Source organism: Lutra lutra, chromosome 1, assembly GCF_902655055.1.
Source record: "Lutra lutra chromosome 1, mLutLut1.2, whole genome shotgun sequence".
Taxonomy (NCBI): domain Eukaryota; kingdom Metazoa; phylum Chordata; class Mammalia; order Carnivora; family Mustelidae; genus Lutra; species Lutra lutra.
The window spans coordinates 21395285-21421463 of record NC_062278.1 but is presented as its reverse complement, the minus strand read 5'-3'; the positions used below and the strand labels follow the sequence as shown (position 1 = coordinate 21421463).

The 26179-nt window shown below is 35.8% G+C and overlaps 1 pseudogene; it reads right to left on the bottom strand.

Moving 5' to 3' along the window:
• Positions 1–21489, bottom strand: part of LOC125093027 (40S ribosomal protein S3a-like) — a 132501-nt pseudogene extending 111012 nt beyond the window's left edge.
• Between the last annotated feature and the right edge of the window lie 4690 nt (positions 21490–26179).

Below are 26179 nucleotides of genomic sequence, written 5' to 3'. Positions count from 1 at the left end.
GAGTGAGCAAATGTTTTTCCTCAAGGACTGTACATAGAACCTAAACCCACTAGGATTTCCTTAGAAATATCTTAATCTTATTGACATTTGGTGAAGAAATTGTGATATTTAGATCAGAAGATTTTCCTGTCACACAATGAGTCAGTGGAAAAGTGAGCTAAGGAACGGAGCTTTTCAGAAGGCAACTGCAGACTCAGGTATTATCAGCATAACCTAATTATTGCAGCTGAGAAAAGTTCCTGAAATGAAAATGATCTTCCTTGTTAGTGTTTAACTGCCCTAATGATAACCTTGTTTCATAATAATATACCATGATCTGTGCTATGGAAATTATTTACCCAACAACCAAATTAATGTGTATTGAATCAAACTATATCTAATAAGACTTAATATCAAATTATAAGCAAATAGGGAATTTCAGTCATGTAAAAAAAATATATATATATATACACATACATACATATATGTATATATATGTTTTTTTCCTATATCAATGATTTTTCAATTATTGTAAGGCTAACCTCTAAATTTCTTAACATAACTTACAAAGTCCTGGATAATAAGTCCAAAACTCTTCTGTGTTTGCTAAACCAGAGCTTCACTGACTGACCGTTGGGATTTTTTAACTCAATGGGCTTCTACCTGTCTCAAGATTCTGACCATGCTTCTTTCTTAACCTAGAAGTACCATCTTTTCTCTTTGCAACCTTTATGCTTATTGTTCAGGTCCCACTATATCTAGTTTTCTTGATGTGGTACCTTCAAAGAAACTTGTCTATGCCTGTGGCCTTTCTATTATACATATAAACAGCAATTTAATTTTTTTCAGAATATTTAACTATTACTTGATATGAAATATATCATTAAAAGGAAAAGATTCTGGGAAGTTATAATGCAGAACATAGTTGGATAATCATCAGCAGCATTTTTGTGAATATTGATTTCATATTTTTTATCCCCATCATACTCTGAATTCTAGGTATCTAGGAATAATGTTTGCCTTTCCCATTGTATCTCTAGCCCCAAAGCAATGCTTTACACAGAGTTGGCATTTACTAAAATTTTGTAAATTAATTCAATTAGTGTATTAAATAGTGTCATGTATTTCTAATTTACTAATCAAGAACACTAATCAAAAATCAAGAGAACCACATTCTACTCAGTTTACCAACATTCAGCCTGTTACATATTGAGTATCCCAATTTACTGACCAGTAGAGGTATTAAAATATTTCCATTACTCACAGTATACAATATGAACTTGTGATAAATGATAATAAATGAACTACACATTTTACTAACACCTCAATTTGGCCAAAAAAAAAAAAAAAATGACCAGATTGACTTTAATGCAAAATTTAGCCAAAGGTTAATGATTCTTTTGGAAACATAGATATAGACTACATAGAAACATAGATATAGATATCAAGTACTCAAGATGATTCTTTCCACTACTTACACAAATTTTTAAACTTAAGATGTCTAACAGAGAAATTATTTCCCTTGTAACATTTCCTTTATAAATTATTATTAAATTTAAATGAAGATAATTGTAGGTGTATGATTAATGCAGTAAGTGTTTACTTTTTCCTAATGTAGCTAACTTCCATGGACAGAAACAATTGACCTAAGGCACCATCAACATAATTTATATCATACAATCTAGATTGCAATTATGCATCATATTCTAAGCATCTTAAAATATACACATCTTTTATTTTGTTGCCTAGTCCCTGATTAGAGCCAACAACAATTTAACGGCTAATATATAGCAGTAATCATGCATCCTATGTTTATCAGACAGCCTTCACCACCTATTCATCTAAAAGAGAATTCCTTTTTTTCCCTCATTCCACACACATACAAAAAGGTCAATCCACTGCCCACTTCTCTTATTGAATTTGAAAATTCCCAGAAAGAAAAAGAAACAGACATGGAACTAGACAGAGACATTTATTCCTTGTCATTCATTGTGATAATTTATGTATTATTTTAATATCAGCCACACAAAATTATATATGTGTGTAATTTCCTTGAAGCTGGTTTCTAAATATCATAATTAAATATATGTTTTGCTAATTTGAAGACAGTAGTGTTATATTTTAAATGATAATATATTTATTTTCTCTTTCTATGGCTATTTTTTTGTTTGCTTTATGCATGGGCACATCTTTTCTTCAGTTTTACATTGTGTGATGTTGAAATTGTATTCATTTAAATTCACCCACAGACAGACCAGAAAGTAACCTCTGTCAACATTTCCTTGTATAGTATGAAGGGAAAATTGGCATATCTTAGGATATCTTATTTTAGTAAGAAGATAGTTTTTCCCACATGTAAGTTTTAAGTTCCACTTACATAAACACCTGTTCTGGCTGCTGTTTCCAGTTTAATGAGTTTGGGGAGGTTTATATCTCTAAACTGAGAGTAGTTTTATCATTTTGACATTTAATTTTGTTTCTCTTTTATAAATGTCTTGTAAAAAGAGAATCATTTAGCATCTGTTTGGTTATCTACCAACATCTGTCCCAGTTACCCACTGTAACAAGAAGTACACCCCTCTTAAATCCCAGATTGATTCAGTCTTCGAGGCAGAGTTCTCGATAATAAAACCTTTTAGTGAATATTAAGGTAATATGTTATTATGAAAAGAAATATCTTCTCTCATTATATATATATAATATAGTACATAATACATATAAAATTATAGAGAGAAATGTTTCTTTTTATAGTAACGTATGTATTATAACATACATTATATCACTATATATGTTATAATATAATGTTATATATATACATATATATAAATTCTTGATTGACATAGAGAAATGATTTTTTTTTTAATGAGAAAGGTTTTTTTTTTTAAGATTTTATTTATTTATTTGACAGAGAGAAATCACAAGTAGGCAGAGAGGCAGGCAGAGAGAGAGGAGGAAGCAGGCTCCCTGCTGAGCAGAAAGCCCGATGTGGGGCTTGAACCCAGGACTTGGGATCATGACCTGAGCCGAAGGCAGCGGCTCAACCCACTGAGCCACCCAGGCGCCCCTAGAGAAATGATTTAGAGACTTGAATTATTCAAAACATTCAAGGGAGATTCTTCCGTTTGAAAAAAAAAAGTAGAGTCGGACATAAATTTGTCAGTGATTAGTTTAAATACTATAAAGATCAGGATTATCCTATAAACTTCAGTTAAAGACATTAAAAAATATGAAACCATCAGACTAACTTCTTTCTCAAATGAGGTACTCAAAAAAAATCCCAATCTATAAAGTGCATTCAACCTTAATTGAGCCAAACCTCCTTCATTCAGACTTATTTATAAGAGACTCTGATTTAGAAGTGAGCAAATTAAGGAAGAAAACTCTAAGGAGAAGGAAATTAATTTTTGGCTAATTGAAGAGGTATCTACACTTCAGGAGCAGCTGTGGTTTGAGTTTTGGGCACAGAAGAAGCACGGAGACAGCCAGCAGCATCAACAATGGAAGCCGGGTGCCTCTAGGGCTCAGTCAGGTAGTGGCTGGAGACTGTGACACTTTCTTCCAGGGTCCTTTTTCTCCTTCACGTTGTTGAGTTCTGAGACTCATTCTCTGGCCCTATAAACAATTTCATGAGCTGTTTTTTGTTTTGTTTTTGTTTATTTTTTTTATGAACTCTCTTTCTGCTTTAATTACAGAGTCACTGCTTTTGGCTGCAATTAAAACCTTGAGTGACCCAGGAGAAATAACCAATGAACAAAGAGATAGGTCATGTAGTGTCAGGTGTTTATACATGTTGTGCAAAGATAAATCAGGAAAAAGAAAGAGAAAGTGATGGGGACTACCATTTCTAATAAAGTGGTCAGGGCAGGTCAGATATAGTAGAAGTATTCTTATTTTAGATGCTTCAGTTTCATGTAAGAAGGCAGAATATCAAAAGATTTGAAGTTTGGGAATGAGCTCTAAAAAATCTGGAGAAAATAAACCTTCCATGTTCAACTCACTAAAGTGGAAAGGCCTTGAAATGCACTTAGGGTGCATGAGAGCATACACAGTGTTCAGCAAATGTTATTTCCTTTTTGTAGTTCTAAAATATATCAACGATTAAGTCTGTTTTCTCCCATTCTTCTTTTAAACACCACCACCACCCCTGATCCCACTGACCTGATCTTACATTTCCTTATAGCCCTCAATCTGGATTTTATTCTAATATTTAGTTAAAACCCTTCTAACATCCTCCCTGTTCTGTAAAACAGACAGCAAATAAGGATTAAAAACAAAATGAAACCTAATGCACAGAGGAGTATGACTATTAACCATGTCTGTTTATGTTTGATAAAGTAAAACAAAAATAGATTATCTTAATTTTTTTTTCCTTTGACACTTTCAAACAATCTAGGTCTTGTGTGAACAAAAAAGGGCTATCCATAATCTTAAATACAGGCATTTGTTTTTAGTTCCTGTTAATGAAAATCTACAATGATATTGTGACGATGACTGAATATTATGAGTTTGTGCTGTAGTGTCTGTCTTCCTTTATCAGATACTCCTTCACTACCAAGGCTCTCCTGACCTCCCCCATCTCTTATTCTGGCTATCACAGAGCATAAGGGACAGTCAGCTTCATGAGAACATAACCTAGTCATTTTCTCCCTTTTCTTTTTTTTCTAATGCTTCCCTTTGATACTATGTGAGGATTCCATTCAGTACCCTCAGGCATAGTTTGGAAATGTGATTGATAGAAGTTTTCACCTAAGACATAAAATCTCATCCCTCCCCTACAACCCATGGACAATCTACATGATCAGTTTATTTAGTTTCTTGCATTTTTTTGGGGGGAAGTGTGTCAAGTAATCAGTATTACTGAGCAGAATTCTAGAATGATAATGGCTTTCCTTCTTCTTCTTCTTCTTCTTCTTCTTCTTCTTCTTCTTCTTCTTCTTCTTCTTCTTCTTCTTCTTCTTCTTCACTAGTCTTCTTCTTCGCTGATAGCTTGGAAATTGTACTCCCTATTAAAATAATAGCTTATAACTCACTGCCCAAGACTCTGCTTTCTGGGTAATGCAAGCTGCGCCACTACTTATGCACCCATAAATCACTGAATTGAAAACATGATTTGATTTTTTTTTTCTGACGGTATTTTCAGAAGTGAAATCAAAGGAAATCTGTTTCTTTTCTTTTTTAAAGTTTTGTTCAATGTCTGAATTTTCCCAAGACAATTTAGAAATCTATGTTAAATACATGTCTTTCTATGATAGAGTCACAATCTTTTTGGCAAAGATGTATTTAATTACACAAGGGTCTCTTTTTACTTTATACTTGTTAACAAAAAGTGTGAGTAAAACTATTTAAAATATCAAAATATAGATATAACTTTATCAATACCAATAAATTAATTTATGTCTGTAATGATCCTATTACAGACTGACTTCTCTTTCAAACTGGATATTTCTTTGTTCTGCAGAATAGGAAGTGAACCAGAAAGCTTTATATAATATCAGATCAAACTAAAAGTTAAGAACTATTCAAACATATTGGGTCACATAAAAAAAATGAGAGTGAAGTGTAATGTTGGAAACAATAAAGGTGAAAAACTAACTGACATTATTGAATACTAAGGAATACTAGAAAATAATTTCTGCTTAATTTTAACAAATGAAGAGACCTATTTCTTTGAATTTAAAGAGTAGTGTGAATTTCTAACAAAAGATAGAAATGTAGGGGTGGTGATTGTGTCTCAAAAATCTGACCTTGTCACTATTTGTTAAAATTTATTAACATTTTCCCATTTTCTAAACAGTATTGCTTATTTACACACATTTTCAATTGGAATAAATGTTTTTTCACCATCATTTCTGGGTTTGGACTAAAATACATGAACCATTTTTGGGGCTGTCTATGGTTAAATAATATAATATATTTTGAGAAATATTTATTAATTTTGTTTTTCTCCCTGAGAAGTTTTTTTCCTTTTTAACTCTTTGATAAATAAAGAGTAAACGTGAGCAGAGGTTAACAGTTTTCAAGCTTGTTATAAAAAAATGAAGACTTTTAAATCTTTTAATATTTTTTATAAGTTGACAATGAAGATAAAAACATTTCTCCCCATAGAATGAGATACATTTTTAAAGATGGCCAGTCAGTTAAATGTGCTGTAGCCATTTGAAGACTGAGAAATCTCACTGGCCTTCCTTTCATACTTACATATATTAATGATTCAACTTCTCACAATATCTCTTCTTTTTTTTTTTCTTACTTTTGTTGTACTATAATCCCATGGTAAATAATATATATGGTTAAGCTACATGAAACAAAATACAGCCATTTTTTTTAAGCCTCCTTTACAGCCAATACCAACACCATCCTCTTTCTACTGTAAGTGGGCTACATGATCTCCATCACTAAAAGGAAAATGGAATGAAGCATCATACCAGAAGCCATGTCTGTTATTCATATTGTATTCTGTTAAAAGATATACTCAGTTTTAAATATTACTTCAATGTGCATTGCCTGATATTTCTCCAGAAAGGAAAATTATAATGCTTATTCCATTCTTGGCACACCCTGTTTCCTAAAACTGAACTAAAGAAAAGAATTGTAGCAGCAGTGCATTTATTTGACAAGCTAATTGAAATTGCACAATAAGTCAGTCTGATTTCCAAGGACAGAAAGGTTAATGGAGTGTGCTTCTCTATGCTTGTACAATAGCTCAGTTTTCTTTACTGAAATAACTGTGATTTCCTATATTAGTAGTTGCATTATTCAAGCAGCAAAGATGTGTTTGAAAGGAAAACTTAATCATTATAAAATAAACCCGTTTTAGAATATACAGTTCACAAACTTCCTCTGAACACATAATGTCATGTCCTTGTCAAATAATACAAAATGCACAGTTCTTATTTTCCCTGTTAAAGACTGTTGTGATTTTAACTTAAATGCATTTCATGGGACAACACAACCAGAGAACATTTTAGACAAGTGGTATTTAGTCTATTACATTGCTGCCATCACTGAAAAACACGAGACCTGTTTTTTGAAAAGAACTCAGCCCTGGTTGAAATTAAATGCAAAACATACATCAATGGTAGATTTTCCATACAAGGATGATGTTTGAAAATCAGGTGACCAGAAAGTGAAGTTCATTTGAGAAATGAAATTGGGTCAGGAAAGGTCAGTCCATGAGCACAGACTTCACTGTAACTTTTTTTTTTTTAATGTTGTGGTTTTTATGTGGAAATACTAAAAAAAAAAAAGAAGACTTTAAAAAGTTGAGAGAAGAAAAAATAGAATCATGTTCTATAATTGACTTCATGATGTTTAATGTAAGTTTAAGTGTATTTGCAATATCTGTAAATTTCCCATCACTCTGCAAGTTATATAAACATCTAAAAATAATATTTACTATTTTTACATTATACAAATAATGCAAACACTATCATGTATTTATCACTTCAAACATTTATTGGGATCTACTGTGTGGCAGGCATTACTGTAGGCCTTGCAGATTTATCAGTGAATAAAATAAAGTTTCTCCTCCTGTAGAACTTGAAAAGAGACTATTATGAAATAAATAAGCAAATTGAGCATCAATAAGATAGTACCAGTTAAGTGCTAAAGAGAACAAATAAGGAGGAAAAGGAGATATGATAGATCACAGCCTAGAGAAGGAGGACGCCTGAGTGGTTCAGTTGGTTAACCTCCCTCTTGATTTTGGCTCAGGTCATGATCTCAGGGTCGTGGGATCAGTCCCATGTGGAGCATGCACACTCAGCAGGGAGTCTGTTGGAGTATCTTTTCCTCTCTCTGTGCCCCTCCCCCTGACTTATGCATCTCTCGGTCTCTCTCTCAGGTAAATAAATAAATGAAAAAAAAAAAAAAAGGGCACCTCGGTGGCTCAGTCGTTAAGCATCTGCCTTCAGCTGAGGTCATGACCCCAGTGTCCTGGAATTGAGCCCCACATTGGGCTCCATGCTAGGAAGTAAGTCTGCTTCTCTCTCTCCCACTCCCCTCCTTGGGTTCCCTCTCTCTCTGTGTCTCTCTCTATCAAATAAATAAACAAAATCTTAAAGAAAAAAAAAAAAAAGAAGAAGAAGAACCCAGAGCAGGTACTAAGATAGTTGAGTAGGGAGGTCCATGGTGGATACATCACAACATACAGAAATGGGAAGGAAGAAATTTTCCAAAGTCTCCTATTATGCTTCATTTATGGTCAGTCAACTGAACCTCTTAAATAATTGATTATCAGTACACATACTAACAGACATGAAACACCTTACACACAGGGTTTTTTGAAGTTTTTCACTGAAAAATGATATTTTTATAAAGATTTTATTTATTTATCTGACAGAGATCACAAGTAGGCAGAGAGGCAGGCAAAAAGAGAGAAGGAAGCAGGCTCCCTGCCTGAGCAGATAGTCAGATGTGGGACTGGATTCCAGGACCTTGGGATCATGACCTGAGCCAAAGGCAGAGGATATAACCCACTGAGTCACCCAGGCACCCTGAAAAATGATATTTCTAACACGTCATCAATTCACATTTAAAGATTATATTGAATAATGTAAATTAATTTAAAACATCCAATAAAGTTCCGAGTTCTGGGTACTTATATTGTTTCTGATAATATTCCATAATCTAAATACTTAACATAATGATACTCTATAACAATCTATATTTAATCAACAATTTTATGGTTAAAATTAAGAAAATATTTTTGTGTGAACTTCTGATTTGGAAAAATAATTTAAGTGATATGATGGGACCAAGGTATATGATGATTTTAATATTTGGATGCATATTTCCAAACTGACCCACAGAAGATGTATTTCAATTTCATTATTACTTGTAGAGCATGCAAATATCTCACCTTTCCCACCCTTGATGATAAGAGACAGATGGTACATGATATCCTCAATAAAATGAAGAACAATTTACTTGATTATACATTCTTTTTTCCTTATTTTAAAATTTACTGATAAGAATCACCCAAATATAGTCAATCCATAAGACAAATGTATAGTTTAATGAACTGTAGTAATTTGAAACTAAGGACAGGAGACAGATCCTTGTGGTCCCCCCCACCTGGAGAACTTCCATATCCCCTGCCCAGTCTCAAGCCTTTTTCTTCTAAGAACAATCGCAGGCCTGGTTTTAGGGTCAATAATTCCTTTTATCCCCTATCGTTTCACTACCCAGAAATGCACCCCTTACCACTACAGCTTAATTCTGTTATCCTTTTCACCTAACATATCCTATAACTGTCGAAAGAAATTATGTCAAAAGAAGCTGTTGAAAGAAAGATTTCATTGCATTCATTTCATTGAAAAATCATCATATTTGTTCCATATAAAGTTCCCCACATTCTAGATTCTACAAATATTACTATACGGTATATTTTCATGTGACTCTCTGTGTAAATTGATATTTTTCTTGAGAGGCTTATTCAGAATGAAGTTCAATTTTTTTTTTTCTTAAAGATTTTATTTATTTATTTCACAGACAGAGATCACAAGCAGGCAGAGAGGCAGGCAGAGAAAGAGGGGGAAGCAGGCTCCCTGCCGAGCAGAGAGCCCAATGCAGGGCTCAATCCCAGGACCCTGGGATCATGACCTGAGCAGAAGGCAGAGGCTTCAACCCACTGAGCCACTCAGGCGCCCTGAAGTTCAATATTTTAACAAGTCTTATTCACAGGTAGTTTTGGGTTCATCAACAGGAGACATTGCCATTGGAAGTCTCTCTTTTCTTCCAATAGGAATTGAAAAAAAAAAGATGATATTATAAATCAATCATTTCTTCTTCAGCTATTGGCCAGAAAAGAGAAACCTTATCTCATCTATCATTTTCTTGCCTAATGGTTTAAGTCTTACAAGAAAGGCACTCTATCCATTAGTTTCTTTTACTAATTTTCAAAATAACCAATGGGGTTCCTAGCATTAACCAAGGATTTCTGCTTATTTTTGTGTCATGTAGAAACAACGGAATTAAATACATGGGATGGGTTTCAGTCTGCAACGGAATTTTTCCTTAATTATCCCCAAATTATTCCTCCTTTGGCCCATGGAAATTTCTTTAAACTGTTTCCTGAGTCCTTCTGACATGACCTTAAAAGTCAATGATTGCTTCATACTTATTGGGAATGATATTATGTTTAAAGTACTCATTGTGCATTTTCTGCTCTGGACTTGGAATCAATTATACTTCAAGAAATGGCATTCTAAGGTCATAACCTAGGCACTAAAGATGCTTATTGATGCTGGTTTGCTTATTATTTTTAGGTATTTTCACTTGACAGAGCACGTACAGTAGAATATCAATTAATTTCTGATACTTCCAATTCCAATTCAGGAGTTGAGACTGTTTATTTAATCTCATTATATATATATATATATACACACATATATATATACATATATATACATATATATAAAACACTTTTTAGCATACCAAAAAATCCCCTTTTTTGGGGCACCTGGGTGACTCAATTGTTTAACTGTCTGACTCTTGATTCAGCTCAGGTCTCAGGGTCATGAGATTGAGCCCCATGTGGGGGTCTGCACTGGACATGGAGTCTGCTTAAGATTCTCTCTCTCCCTCTCCCTCATGTCCCTTTCCCAACTCACATGCTCTTGCACTTAAAAAAAAAAATCCCCTTTCTCAAGGACATTACAATAGAATTAAAATGCTATATGATTACATATTTCCTTTTTCTCATACTGTGCACAAAAAAATATTCTAAAAGTAAGAATACCAATGCTATTACCAATAATATGAATATTTAATTTGCTTGTTTTTTTAGTGGATTCCCCCCACTCCCGGAGCAGAGAGCCTGAAGTGGGGCTCGATCATAGGACCTTGGAATCATGACCTTCGCTGAAGGCAAACACATAACCAACAGAGCCATCCAGACATCCCTTGCATGTTTTTTATAGTTGTAAGTTCATTGATAGATATATAATCTTAATAAATGATATTTTATGTGCTCTTTCACTTACTCAGTTACTTATTGTAATTTTACATACAAATATGTGTTCTAATATTATGCACCAGTGTTTATTTTGAAGCCTCTCCAATCATTTCAGTTGTCTGAAGCTCAATCTGTTTCCTCAAAGACCATTGTGTGTTGATGACTATTGTCCCTAAGGCCTTTATTTGAAGACAGTTTAATCGGAACATAAATTGTTGGATAATCCAGATGAGCCGACTGTAAACACAAAGTTCCTAAGAGGATCTCAGTAGGGTCAGAGCTAGACCAGGAACTGCGAGGACAGAAGTAATGGTTGAAAATAATGTGGGGCCACAAGTCAAGGAATGAGGTAGCTCTTAGAAGCTGGAAAATGTAAGGAACCAGAGTCTCCTTTAGAACGTCCAGAAGAAATGCATCCCTGTTAACCAATTTTAGACTTTTAACCCTCAACACTATAAGATAATAAATTAATTGTTTGTTATTTAAGTTGCTAAGGCTGTGGTAAATTACTACAGCAAAAAGAAAAAAAATTAAAAATCAATTACACTGAAATAGGCCTGAGTATTAGTTGTTCTTGGGGCGCCTCGGTGGCTCAGTGGGTTAAAGCCTCTGCCTTCGGCTCAGGTCATGATCCCAGGGTCCTGGGATCGAGCCCCACATCGGGATCTCTGCTCGGCAGGGAGCCTGCTTCCTCCTCTCTCTCTGCCTGCCTCTCTGCCTACTTGTGATCTCTGTCAAATAAATAAATAAAATATTAAAAAAAAAGAGTCAGACCACTTAACTGATTGAGATACCCAAGTACCCCAAGAAGACAAAGTTTTCTTAAGAAAAAAAAAATTACATTTGTAAATTACATTTATTAGTCTTAAATAAAGTGACATATCTAATCTATGTTAATACATGACTATAATTAAAAAATGTTTAAGGAAATAAGTCATACAACGAAAAATACAGATTTTTATTAAAACATTTAAGCTTAAAATAACCATCACCTACATCATCTTAGCTTATATGAAAAACATTATGTAAGTGAATTAAGTCAGTCAGAGAAAGGCAAATACTGTATGATGTCACTCATCTGTGAAATTTAAGAAACAAAAAACAAAGGGAAATAGAAAAAGAGACAAAAGGTAAACCAAGAAACAGACTCTTAACTGTAGAGAATGAAGGATGGGGGATGGATGAGGGGTAGTGTTGAATAGGTGATGGGGATTAAGGAGGGCACTAGTATTGAGCACAAGGTGATGTATGGATGTATTGAATCACTATACAGTACACTTGAACATAATATTACACTGTATGTTAACTAAATGGAATTTGAAAGAAACTTAAGAAATTTCTGACAGTATTCAATAATCTAAATGTTTTACTCTTTAAAATAAAAGCCATAAGACTAACTGCCATATTTAATAAAACAAATTAGATAGTTCCAAATAAAGGCCATTCTGAAGAAAAAATATAGATCAAGCTTCTTTTTTTCTTTAACTTTATATTTTTTTTCAATGTTCCAAAATTCATTGCTTATGTACCACACCATGCAATACGTGCCCTCCATAACACCCACAACCAGGCTCACCAACCCTCAACCCCCCTCCCCTCCCAAACCCTCAGTTTGTTTTTCAGAGTTCACAGTCTCTCATGGTTTGTCTCCCCATCTGATTTCCCCCATCTTACTTCTCCTCTCCATCTCCCAATGCTCCACAAGTAAGTGAAATCATATATCATAATCGACTCTCTCTGCTTGACTTATTTCACTCAGCATAATCTCCTCCAGCCCCATCCATGTTGATACAAAAGTTGGGTATTCATCCTTTCTGATGGAGGCATAATACTCCATTGTACATATAGACCATACCTTCTTTAGCCATTCATCTGTTGAAGGGCATCTTGGCTCTTTCCACAGTTTGGCAACTGTGACCACTATTGCTATGAACGTTGGGGTACAGATGGCCCTTCTTTTCACTACCTCTGTATCTTTGGGGTAAATACCCAGCAGTGCAATTGCAGGGTCATAGGGTAGCTCTATTTTTAATTCCTTAAGGAATCTCCACATTGTTATCCAAAGTGGCTGCACCAACCTGCATTCCCACCAACAGTGTAAGAGCGTTCTCCTTTCTCCACATCCTCTCCAACACTAGCTGTTTACTGTCTTGTTAATTTTGGCCATTCTAACTGGTGTAAGGTGGTATCTCAATGTGGTTTTGATTTGAATCTCCCTGATGGCTAATGATGATGAACAGTTTCTCATGTGTCTGTTAGCCATTTGTATGTCTTCTTTGGAGAAGTCTCTGTTCATGTCTGATTTTTTTTTTTTTTTTTTTTTGACTATCTGCTGTTTGAATGTTAAGTTTGAGGAGTTGTTTATAGATCTTGGATGTCAGCCCTTTGTCTGTAGGTATGATCTCTTCTTTGAATGTTTGGTAGAATTCTCCAGGGAATCCATCAGGTCCTGGGCTCTTGTTTTTATTGGGAGGTTTTGGATCCCTGCTTCAATCTCGCTGCTAGATATTGGTCTATTCAGGTTGTCAATTTCTTCCTGATTCAGTTTGGGAAGTTTATAGGTTCCCAGGAATGCAGCCATTTCATCTAGGTTGCTTAACTTAGTGGCATATAACTGCTGATGAGAAATTTTGATGATTATTTTTATTTCCTTGGTGTTAGTCATGATCTCTCCCTTTTCATTAATAATTTTATTAATTTGGATCCTCTCTGTTTCCTGTTGGATTAGTTTGGACAGTAGTTTATCAATCTTATTGATTCTTTCAAAGCACCAGCTTCTACTTTCGTTGATGTGTTCTAGTGTATCTCTAAGATCTATCTCATTGATCTCTGCACTAATCTTGATTAATTTCCTTATTGTGTGTTGGTTTGGATTAATTTGTTGTTGCTTCTCCAGTTCTTTAAGGTATAAAGAGAGCTGGTGTATTCTGGATTTTTCAGGTTTTTGCGGGGAGGCTTGGGTGGCTATGTATTTCCTCCTTAGGGCTGCCTTAGCTGTATCCCATAGGCTTTGGACTGATGTGTCTTCATTCTCATTGGTTTCCATGAATTGTTTAAGCTCTTCTTTGATTTGCTGGTTGACCCAAACATTCTTAAGCAAGGTGGTCTTTAGCTTCCAAGTCTTTGAATTCCTTCCAAACTTTTTCTTGTGGTTGAGTTCCAGTTTCAAAGCATTGTGGTCTGAGAATATGCAGGGAATAATCTCCATCTTTTTGTATCGGTTGAGCCCCAGTTTGTGACCCAGCATGTGACCTATTCTGGAGAAAGCTCCATGTGCGCACGAGAAGAATGAGTATTTTGTTGTTTTAGGGTGGAATGTTCTGTATCTATCTAGGAGGTCCATCTGGCCCAAGGTGTCATTCAATGCTCTTGTTTCTTTATTGATTTTCTGCTTGGATGATCTGTCTACTACTGAGGGTGGCATGTTAAGATCCCCTACTGTTAATCTATTCGTATCAATGTGACTCTTTATCTTGATTAACAGTTGGCTTGTGTAGTTGGCTGCTCCCGTATTGGGGGCATAGATATGTACCATTGTTAGATCTTCTTGGTGGGTAGGCCCTTTAAGAATGAAGTAGTGTCCTTCTTTATCTCTGACTACAGTGTTTAGTTTATAATCTAATATATCTGATAAGAGAATTGCTACCCCAGCTTTCTTTTGAGGCCCGTTGGCATGAAAGATGCTTCTCCATCCCTTCACTTTCAGTCTGGATGTATCTTTAGGTTCCAAATGGGTCTCTTGTAGACAGCGTATGGACGGGTCCTGTCATTTTATCCAATCTGCTACCCTGTGCCATTTTATGGGAGCATTTAGGCCGTTCACATTGAGAGTGATTATTGAAAGATACATTGTTAATTGACATCATGTTGCCTGTGAAGTCCTTGTTTCTATAGATTTTTCTCTGTACATTTCTGTTCTGTGTCACTCTTGGGTTCCTTCTTCTTTTATAGAGCCCCCCTAAATATTTCTTGTAGTGGTCACATACTCTTTTAAACATTGCCAGTCTCTGAAGCTCTTTATCTCTCCATCCATTTTGAATGTCAGCCTTTCTGGATAAAGTATTCTTGGCTGCCTGTTCTTCTCATTGAGTGCCCTGAATATGTCTTGCCAGCCCTTTCTGGCTTGCCAGGTTTCTGTGGACAGGTCTGACATTATTCTGAGGACCTTCCTCTGTATGATAGGAATCTCTTCCCCCTAGCTGCCCTCAGAAACTCTTGTCTAAAATTATGATTTGTGAGTCTCACAATCAAGTATCTCAAAGTCTTTCTACATTCGTTGATAATGGGGGGGGGTGTTCTTTCTGTCTCTAGGACACAAAAGCTGGTTTTGTTCAACTATATCTTCTAGTCTTCTTTCTCCATCCCCTCAGGGATCCCAATAATTCTGACATTGGAACGTTTCTTGGCATCATTTATTTCCCTTATTCTGTTTTCATGGTTTCTAAGTCGTTTCTTCCATGCCTTCTCCTGATCCTTTTTCTCTACCAGTTTGTCCTCTAGATCACTAATTCTACCTTCTGCCTTGGTTCCCCTAGCTTTTAGGGTATTTAGATTAGATTGGATCTCATTGACAGCATTTTTAACTTCTTCCCAGGATGCTTTCACTTCTGCCCTTAGGGATTCTATGTTGTCACTAATGGTTTTCTCCATCCTAGCTCTTGCCTGGATAATTTTACCCTGAATTTCCTTTCTGACATACTGTTTATGTCCGTATCCAATAGTTCTGATGGAGAGGACATAGTATCTGAATTTTTCTCCTGTTGGGTGTTTTTCCTCCTAGACATTTTGGTGAGAGGTTGTTGAGAGGATGTAGAGCTGAATATGTCAACCGTGATCCAGGAAAGGTACACCCTGGAATGTCTCAGAGCTTTGGAAGTCATCAGTCTAAAGAGAATCCATCATATTTGTGAAGCTTTAAGACTCAGGCTGATTTTTCTTGTGCATGTGCATGTGCATATGGAGGACCTCCTAAGAACTGCATCCAGGGTGACAATAACAGCTTCTCTCGTCAATGGATATAAAGGAGAAGGAATGTCCACCAGCCAGGGACTGAGGTTTTTAAGAAGTAAACACAGCTCCTTCTGTTTCTTTCCCATGCAAGGTCAGAAATCTACCGAGGCACCCCTTAATTCATATCTTTATTTCCTCTTTTATACACATCAAAACTTTAGGTAAGTATGTTAACATTTTATATAATTACTTTCTCTCACTTTAGTCTCATATGTTTCCTTTTTTTTTTCTTTATTTTGGTAGGTAAAATATCTAAAATTTAAAAGTATAAGATATTTCTACTTTATTGTCAGACATAAATTTATTTATGAAAATTGAGGAACTTTTCACCAATTTATCAAAATATCATATCCTTGACTCTGTGTCATTAATTTTCCACCCCTGTGTTTATAAATCTACATTTAAACCGAAAAGTGAACATGTATTTTTATAACCCTTTAATCCATTAGTCAAATGAATATTAAAACTTGACATGTAAAAAATTAATACCCTTTATTTCCACTTACTCTTTCCTCTTTAAGTTCTTTATTTTATTTTGTAGTCAATAATAGAAGATCTATCTTCTTTTTTACATATCAATATTATCATTTATAATTTTATTGTCCTTTAATAAATACTTATATTTAGTTTTAAGAATATATCTGCTGAAAATATTAATACTTAATTTTGTTATATTTTTGAGTCCACACCTCTCAAATAATCTGTCATTTACTTTAATTCCTTTATGTTTTGTTTTATTTTTAACATTTTCTTAAAGCAGAAATTGAGAGTATGTCATTTTTAACTTTATTTTAGACTTATGTTTCTTGATGGGTAAAGAATTTCTCATCAATATGTTCCCCTCATAATTTTATATCAGTCTCTCATATTTTGATGTCAAATATTGTCAAAGACTGGTTATCATTTCCAAATATTTAACCATTTTTTTTTCTAAAAGATTTCTTTCAAATTTGGTAAAAGTTCTGACTCACTTGAAGTTTAAAACTTCAAATAGATTTTGATATGTTTTCATTAGTATTCCCTACATATTAAATATGAATGTGTTTTCCTGCATATAAGAAAAGTTTTATTTCTAATGTAAATAAATAATTCATATTTTATATAATACCAAATGTACTATGACCAACTGTGTTTTGAAAAAAAAAAATCTTATCTACATAAATTTTAACTTAATTTGGCCTCTATCTGATCTCTTTTATCTGTTGTACCATCTCATATTTCCGAGAACAGTAAATTTTCACCTTTTTACTCCTGTCTTTGTAATTTTTTTTCACAATTGAGTCTTTATTTTCTCTAATACTATGATATATCTCATGCTCCCTGATCTTTTCACCAACTTTTCTTTTTCTCTTGTTTTAAGCTTTAGCTTTGAAGGTTCTGTCCAAATCTTGTATTTATCTGTTTCTTGTATTTCTTATGTTCTCTATTTCTTCTTCTTCTTCTTCTTCTTTTTTTTTTTAAAGTAGACTTCCTAAATCTCTGTTTATTGCAGGGATCCCATCATATTCAATGTATGATGAGAGAACTGGAACCAATAGAATACCAGGGCCATACTGAACACCTCATTAAATATATATGCTCTACTAAAGATATTAATGGGAAAAGCAACATAAGTTCTAAACATTGGCATCTTCGTCTGTGTCTCCTTTCCAACACCAGGTGTTGAAAAAGGTGCAGTGATTTCTTTGTGTGTGGGTGAGAGCCAGCTCATGATTTTGAATCCATTTGCTGAGCATTACATGACAAAACACAACTTTGTGGATAAATTTTGGACTGTTGATGCTATCGATCTTAATGTATTACCATGTCTGCTTTTGTGCATCCATTTTGCACCATTAACTGAAGATTGGTTTAAAGTTAATTCCAAGCACATCTGGTTTATCTGCTTGTAGTCTTGAGCTTGAGGCAAAGATATTGCTGGTTACCACACTTCTGTTGGAGTAAGGGAGGCTCTGAGTATTTTGAAATCATGAAGAAGAAATATCTTGTTGTTGTTTTTATTATTGGTATTTTAATGTAAATATTGCTTAAACTTAATAAAGGAAGACATTTCTCCTTTTTTATTTTTCCTTACAGTATTTAAAAGTAATCTACTCAGTTAATGCCATAGGATAAATTCTGTAAAAGATGTTCTGGTTCAATTACACTTATCACATGCAAATACTTTTCCACTTTCACATACTAATAGACTTTTTTTCAAAATTTCTCTTGTCTAACTTAATTTTAATAACACTTCTTTTTGGCTTTTCAGACGATGTTGATGATGTGAGGGCATAACATCAACTATGAACAGTTTTGTGTTCATTCAGAACTCATTAATATGAAAAGAAACCTGATTTATAGTCTTCAGATTTTCTAATATGCCTAAAATATTAATAAAACACTTGCTTAGTGACTGTCTTACTTATTTTTTTTAAGATTATTTATTTATTTATTTGACAGAGAAAGATCACAAGTAGGCAGAGAGGCAGGCAGAAAGAGAGAAAGAGAAGGAAGCAAACTCCCTGATGAGCAGAGAGCCTGATGCAGGACTCAATTCCAGGACCCTGAGATCATGACCTGAGCTGAAGGCAGAGGCTTAACCCACTGAGCCACCCAGGCCCCCTGTCTTATTTATTTTTGTAGTTAATATTAATCTCTGTATTAAAAGTCTTTCTTCAAATATATCAGGCCCCATTTAAAATTCTAGACTGAAAATAAAGGAAGCATGGAGTGCCTAACATGTCATATGCTTCATCAATTTAGCTTATTTCCTCAAATTTCTATATTAGGGAGCAGCTGCAAAAACCAGATGTCATGTATCTTCTATCTTGTTTTATCATAAATTGAAAATAAAATAAAATACAAAATAAAATAAAATAAGGATTCAAAACACATGATACTCTTGCACAGTAAAATAATACAATAAAATAATAAATATCCTTAAATACAGCTGAAGTAATAAGTGGTCCTTCATTTTTATCGTATCTCAGTTATAATAAAACTGAATAAAATAATCGTTTTACTTAATGAAAAGTATATTTATTTTAAATGCTCCTTATGGAATACAATCTCCTGATCTATCTGTCCAGTACTTTCTCTTTTATTGAAGTGCACCTGTACTACCTGCAGATATATTCACATGACTGTGCCTCCCCTATAACTATGGTGAGAAAACCAAAAGTGAAAACACACACACACACTAGCTTCTCAGATTGGTCTACCTTTTTGACTGCAGTGATTAGTTTAGATTTAAACTTATCCATATCTTGTAAAGAAAGCTATTCTGAGACTTCTAGCAGTGCTGACAAGAATGTTGGGAGACAGTGAATCTTTCTATTTTTGTGTTCTCAAACTTTATAGTCTTCATAACCCTGGAGTTGCTGGTGATTAAATCAAACCACTGGAGAGTAGAAAAGAAAGAGAAAGAAGTATGGATGTGTGTACTAGTTTTCTATGCTGCCTAACAAATTGCCACAAATTCAATGTTTCAACACAGTACCCATTTATTACTTCACAGTTTCCATGACTCAGGAGAGAACATGGATTAGCTGGGTCCTCTGCTCAGGATTCCACCAGGCTGCAAACTCAGTGTCATCCAGGGCTGTAGTCTTATCAGAAGCTCAACTGGGATTGGTCCATATATAAGCTCCCTTAAGTCGTTGAGAGAATTCCTTTCCTTGTAGGGTGAGGGGGAGATAATTCTCAATTTCTATATGTTGCTAATAAGTGTATGAGAAATATTTTCTAAACTTATATAAATTGTATTTTTATAATTATATTATAAATTTATATTATAAATTATATTTGAAGTTACATAAATAAATTAATAAACCATAAATTATTTAATTCCACCCATGTTTGGATCTTTCAAATTAACATTCTTTTCTATTTTTAATGAAATTTATAAAATCCTTATGTTATTTTTCAACCAAGCCACAGCGCTGGAGCAGTTTTTTATTAGCTGTAATTTCCAAAATGTGACCAGCTGATCACCTGCATCTAATCACTTAGGATATTTGTGAAAAACCCAATCTTCAGGGCTCCATTTAAGAATTATCAATTTGAGGGACGCCTGGGTGGCTCAGTTGGTTGGACGACTGCCTTTGGCTCAGGTCATGATCCCGGAGTCCCGGGATCGAGTCCCGCATCGGGCTCCCAGCTCCATGGGGAGTCTGCTTCTCCCTCTGACCTTCTCCTCGCTCATGCTCTCTCTCACTGTCTCTCTCTCAAATAAATAAATAAAATCTTAAAAAAAAAATTAAAAGAATTATCAATTTGAAACTCTGAAAGAAGAGCATAAATCTTTGATTTTCCAAAAGCTATAGCTTTTGGAAAAATTGGGTAGCTTTTGGTAAAAATTTGTTTAAAAACTAAAACATTAGTGATAAATTCTTAGGAACACAATATAGATTAATATGCTACAGATAAATAATACAATGCATGATAAACTTTTTTTAAGAAATCACCTATTTATTTATATTATATAACATATTATTATATAAATTAATAATAATACAATTAAGTAATGTATAATGTATAACATAATAATAATAATGTATACATTTAATAATGAATTTTAGCATTACAGAGTACACTGAAAACTTGCTTTTGTAATAGGTAGAAAAAGATGTATTTTTCAAATTAGTTTGTTCTTAAGAAGTCTGATCTAGGGAGTAGGAGCAAGATGACAGAGAAGTAGGAGATTCTGTTTCAACTGGTCCCCTAAAGTGAGCTAAATATCTACCAGAACACTCTGAACATCCAGAAATCAGCCTGAGATGTAGGATTATACACTCCTGGATGTCTACAGAGGCAGAAGACACCAATGGAAAGGGAAAGCTGAGTGGGAACGCATGGACTGATATTGGAGGATAAACAGAAGTGGGAAGGAACCAGTGGAAGCAACCCATTGGAAATTAATACCCCAATATGAAAGTGCCTATGATTGGGGACCAGAATACCTTAGGAGTCTGGTTAAAAGCACTCAAAAAAGGCAAAGGATCTTAAGGGGCAATAGGTGGAATTGGGCAGTCATGGGCACAGGCCTAAGCCAACAGACACAGGATGGCCTCCACTGGTGACCACCCATGCCAGAGTGTGGCAGAGCCTCCAGTTCCTGGTCCCTGAGCCCCCGGCATTGCACAGTTTGCACTGCCACTCAGTGGCACACTCCTGTCACACCCCCATGAGGGTGTCTGGTGGGCACTCTCGAGAACCACAGCCTTTTGCACTCTGTGTGCACTGCGAGACTGGGGTCTGAACTGCACTATCCACCTGCGCCTGAGAGAGCTCCCAGCGGGCACTAGCCAGTGGTCTCTAGGACCAGTCAAGGGTCTGCATGCTCCTAGACCAGGCAGGAAGGAACTCAGCATGATCTCTAGTCGGGATTCATTGGTGGCGACCTGCACTACCATAAGGTCTGGACCCCAGACAACAGTCCCAGCAAAGGCAGTCACTGAAAGTGGGCTCCTGGGAACAATATTGCTCACAGTATTAGTGGCACGGGGGTGCAGAGACAAGCATGTGCTTCGGGCGACCCCGGAGATGGGGCCTGGGGACATACATTGTCTGTGGGAGGTTGCACAGTACAGCGGAGTTTTCAGAGGGGAGTCTGTGTGTTCTGGACCACCCAGAATGGAGAAGACTGAGGCTTCTCTCTGAGGCCAAGGTCTGGGTGCAGTTTGCTTTCCAGTGAACCTCTGAAAAGACACAAAAAAGCTGCCAAATGAAAAACAAAACAAAAACAAACACAAACAAGCAAAACAAAAAACAAAAGCAAACAAACAAACAAAAAAAACCTCCAGAGAACAAAAGTCTGAAAATGTGACCAGCAGAAGAACAGGCAGCCAAGAATACTTTATCCACAAAGCCCAGTCCCTTGATAGGGGCTGGAGGACTCAACCCAAGCTGACTAACTGAAAAACAACAGGGCAGGCTTGGAAAGCAAGCCAAAAGAATGAGAGGACAAATACCACAGAGACCCCCATAAAACAGTAAAACCCCGATATCAAGGGAAAAAATATATTAACCTTCCGGTATTGCCCTAAAACCTGTATATTTAACCTGTATATTTCATAGATACAACTTCTGTTTTTACTTCATTCTCACTATTCTTGTTCTTTTTATTTATTTATCTATTATTTAAATTTATCTGTTTATTTGACAGAGAAAGAGAGAGATAACAAATAGGCAGAGAGACAGAGAGAGTGAGAAAAGGGGAAGCAGGCTCCCTGCTAAGCAGAGAGCCTGATGAGGGCCTGGATCCCAGGACCCTGAGACCATGACCTCAGAAGAACGCAGAGGCTCAACCCACTGAGCCGCCTAGGCACCACTTCTTGTTCTTTTTACTTATTTTTTTTAACCTACTTACCATTACAACTAGAGGCTTAAGACAAGATATTCCATAATAACATTTTAACTTAAACATTTTTCATATATATACCTGTGTTTTCCTTTTCCTTTCTATTTTTTTAATATACATATGGATATAAGCTTCTATGCAATCCTCTTTCCCTAATCAGTACTACCTCTCTCTCTCTCTCTCTCTATATATATATATATACACCAGTTTTAATTTCCCTTTATCTCTGGAAAGTTGAGTCCTTTAACAAAGATATCAAGACACACCCAGGAAGAATCAAAATAATCTCCCTCACACACAGTGAGGATTTATAAACACCCTCCCATCTTTTTCCTCTGTCAGTGTATCTGTACATTTGTTTTTGTTCTGGTATTATATAATTCTTATCATTGGAATTCATTTTGGCTGAGTTCTTTTTCTTTTCCTTGTCATTTACTTTCATTGGTCTTTTATTAGTCTGTTTTTGTTTGTATACCTTATAAATCTTATTTTTGAGTCTTATTCTGGCTGGGTCTTCACATTTTCTCTCTCTCTTTCTCTCTCTCTCTCTCTTTTTGTCTTTTTTCTTCTTTTTGGTGGTGACTTCCAAAGCTCTGAGACATTCCAGGGTGTACCTTTCCTGGATCACGGTTGACATATTCAGCTCTACATCCTCTCAACAACCTCTCACCAAAATGTCTAGGAGGAAAAACACCCAACAGGAGAAAAATTCAGATACTATGTCCTCTCCATCAGAACTATTGGATACGGACATAAACAGTATGTCAGAAAGGAAATTCAGGGTAAAATTATCCAGGCAAGAGCTAGGATGGAGAAAACCATTAGTGACAACATAGAATCCCTAAGGGCAGAAGTGAAAGCATCCTGGGAAGAAGTTAAAAATGCTGTCAATGAGATCCAATCTAATCTAAATACCCTAAAAGCTAGGGGAACCAAGGCAGAAGGTAGAATTAGTGATCTAGAGGACAAACTGGTAGAGAAAAAGGATCAGGAGAAGGCATGGAAGAAACGACTTAGAAACCATGAAAACAGAATAAGGGAAATAAATGATGCCAAGAAACGTTCCAATGTCAGAATTATTGGGATCCCTGAGGGGATGGAGAAAGAAGACTAGAAGATATAGTTGAACAAAACCAGCTTTTGTGTCCTAGAGACAGAAAGAACACCCCCCCCCCCATTATCAACGAATGTAGAAAGACTTTGAGATACTTGATTGTGAGACTCACAAATCATAATTTTAGACAAGAGTTTCTGAGGGCAGCTAGGGGGAAGAGATTCCTATCATACAGAGGAAGGTCCTCAGAATAATGTCAGACCTGTCCACAGAAACCTGGCAAGCCAGAAAGGGCTGGCAAGACATATTCAGGGCACTCAATGAGAAGAACAGGCAGCCAAGAATACTTTATCCAGAAAGGCTGACATTCAAAATGGATGGAGAGATAAAGAGCTTCAGAGACTGGCAATGTTTAAAAGAGTATGTGACCACTACAAGAAATATTTAGGGGGGCTCTATAAAAGAAGAAGGAACCCAAGAGTGACACAGAACAGAAATGTACAGAGAAAAATCTATAGAAACAAGGACTTCACAGGCAACATGATGTCAATTAACAATGTATCTTTCAATAATCACTCTCAATGTGAACGGCCTAAATGCTCCCATAAAATGGCACAGGGTAGCAGATTGGATAAAATGACAGGACCCGTCCATACGCTGTCTACAAGAGACCCATTTGGAACCTAAAGATACATCCAGACTGAAAGTGAAGGGATGGAGAAGCATCTTTCATGCCAACGGGCCTCAAAAGAAAGCTGGGGTAGCAATTCTCTTATCAGATATATTAGATTATAAACTAAACACTGTAGTCAGAGATAAAGAAGGACACTACTTCATTCTTAAAGGGCCTACCCACCAAGAAGATCTAACAATGGTACATATCTATGCCCCCAATACGGGAGCAGCCAACTACACAAGCCAACTGTTAATCAAGATAAAGAGTCACATTGATACGAATAGATTAACAGTAGGGGATCTTAACATGCCACCCTCAGTAGTAGACAGATCATCCAAGCAGAAAATCAATAAAGAAACAAGAGCATTGAATGACACCTTGGGCCAGATGGACCTCCTAGATAGATACAGAACATTCCACCCTAAAACAACAAAATACTCATTCTTCTCGTGTGCACATGGAGCTTTCTCCAGAATAGGTCACATGCTGGGTCACAAACCGGGGCTCAACCGATACAAAAAGATGGAGATTATTCCCTGCATATTCTCAGACCACAATGCTTTGAAACTGGAACTCAACCACAAGAAAAAGTTTGGAAGGAATTCAAAGACTTGGAAGCTAAAGACCACCTTGCTTAAGAATGTTTGGGTCAACCAGCAAATCAAAGAAGAGCTTAAACAATTCATGGAAACCAATGAGAATGAAGACACATCAGTCCAAAGCCTATGGGATACAGCTAAGGCAGCCCTAAGGAGGAAATACATAGCCACCCAAGCCTCCCCGCAAAAACCTGAAAAATCCAGAATACACCAGCTCTCTTTATACCTTAAAGAACTGGAGAAGCAACAACAAATTAATCCAAACCAACACACAATAAGGAAATTAATCAAGATTAGTGCAGAGATCAATGAGATAGATCTTAGAGATACACTAGAACACATCAACGAAAGTAGAAGCTGGTGCTTTGAAAGAATCAATAAGATTGATAAACTACTGTCCAAACTAATCCAACAGGAAACAGAGAGGATCCAAATTAATAAAATTATTAATGAAAAGGGAGAGATCATGACTAACACCAAGGAAATAAAAATAATCATCAAAATTTCTCATCAGCAGTTATATGCCACTAAGTTAAGCAACCTAGATGAAATGGCTGCATTCCTGGGAACCTATAAACTTCCCAAACTGAATCAGGAAGAAATTGACAACCTGAATAGACCAATATCTAGCAGCGAGATTGAAGCAGGGATCCAAAACCTCCCAATAAAAACAAGAGCCCAGGACCTGATGGATTCCCTGGAGAATTCTACCAAACATTCAAAGAAGAGATCATACCTACAGACAAAGGGCTGACATCCAAGATCTATAAACAACTCCTCAAACTTAACATTCAAACAGCAGATAGTCAAAAAAAAAAAAAAAAAAAAAAATCAGACACGAACAGAGACTTCTCCAAAGAAGACATACAAATGGCTAACAGACACATGAGAAACTGTTCATCATCATTAGCCATCAGGGAGATTCAAATCAAAACCACATTGAGATACCACCTTACACCAGTTAGAATGGCCAAAATTAACAAGACAGTAAACAGCTAGTGTTGGAGAGGATGTGGAGAAAGGAGAACGCTCTTACACTGTTGGTGGGAATGCAGGTTGGTGCAGCCACTTTGGATAACAATGTGGAGATTCCTTAAGGAATTAAAAATAGAGCTACCCTATGACCCTGCAATTGCACTGCTGGGTATTTACCCCAAAGATACAGAGGTAGTGAAAAGAAGGGCCATCTGTACCCCAACGTTCATAGCAATAGTGGTCACAGTTGCCAAACTGTGGAAAGAGCCAAGATGCCCTTCAACAGATGAATGGATAAAGAAGGTATGGTCTATATGTACAATGGAGTATTATGCCTCCATCAGAAAGGATGAATACCCAACTTTTGTATCAACATGGATGGGGCTGGAGGAGATTATGCTGAGTGAAATAAGTCAAGCAGAGAGAGTCGATTATGATATATGATTTCACTTACTTGTGGAGCATTGGGAGATGGAGAGGAGAAGTAAGATGGGGAAAATCAGATGGGGAGACAAACCATGAGAGACTGTGAACTCTGAAAAACAAACTGAGGGTTTGGGAGGGGAGGGGGTTGAGGGTTGGGTGA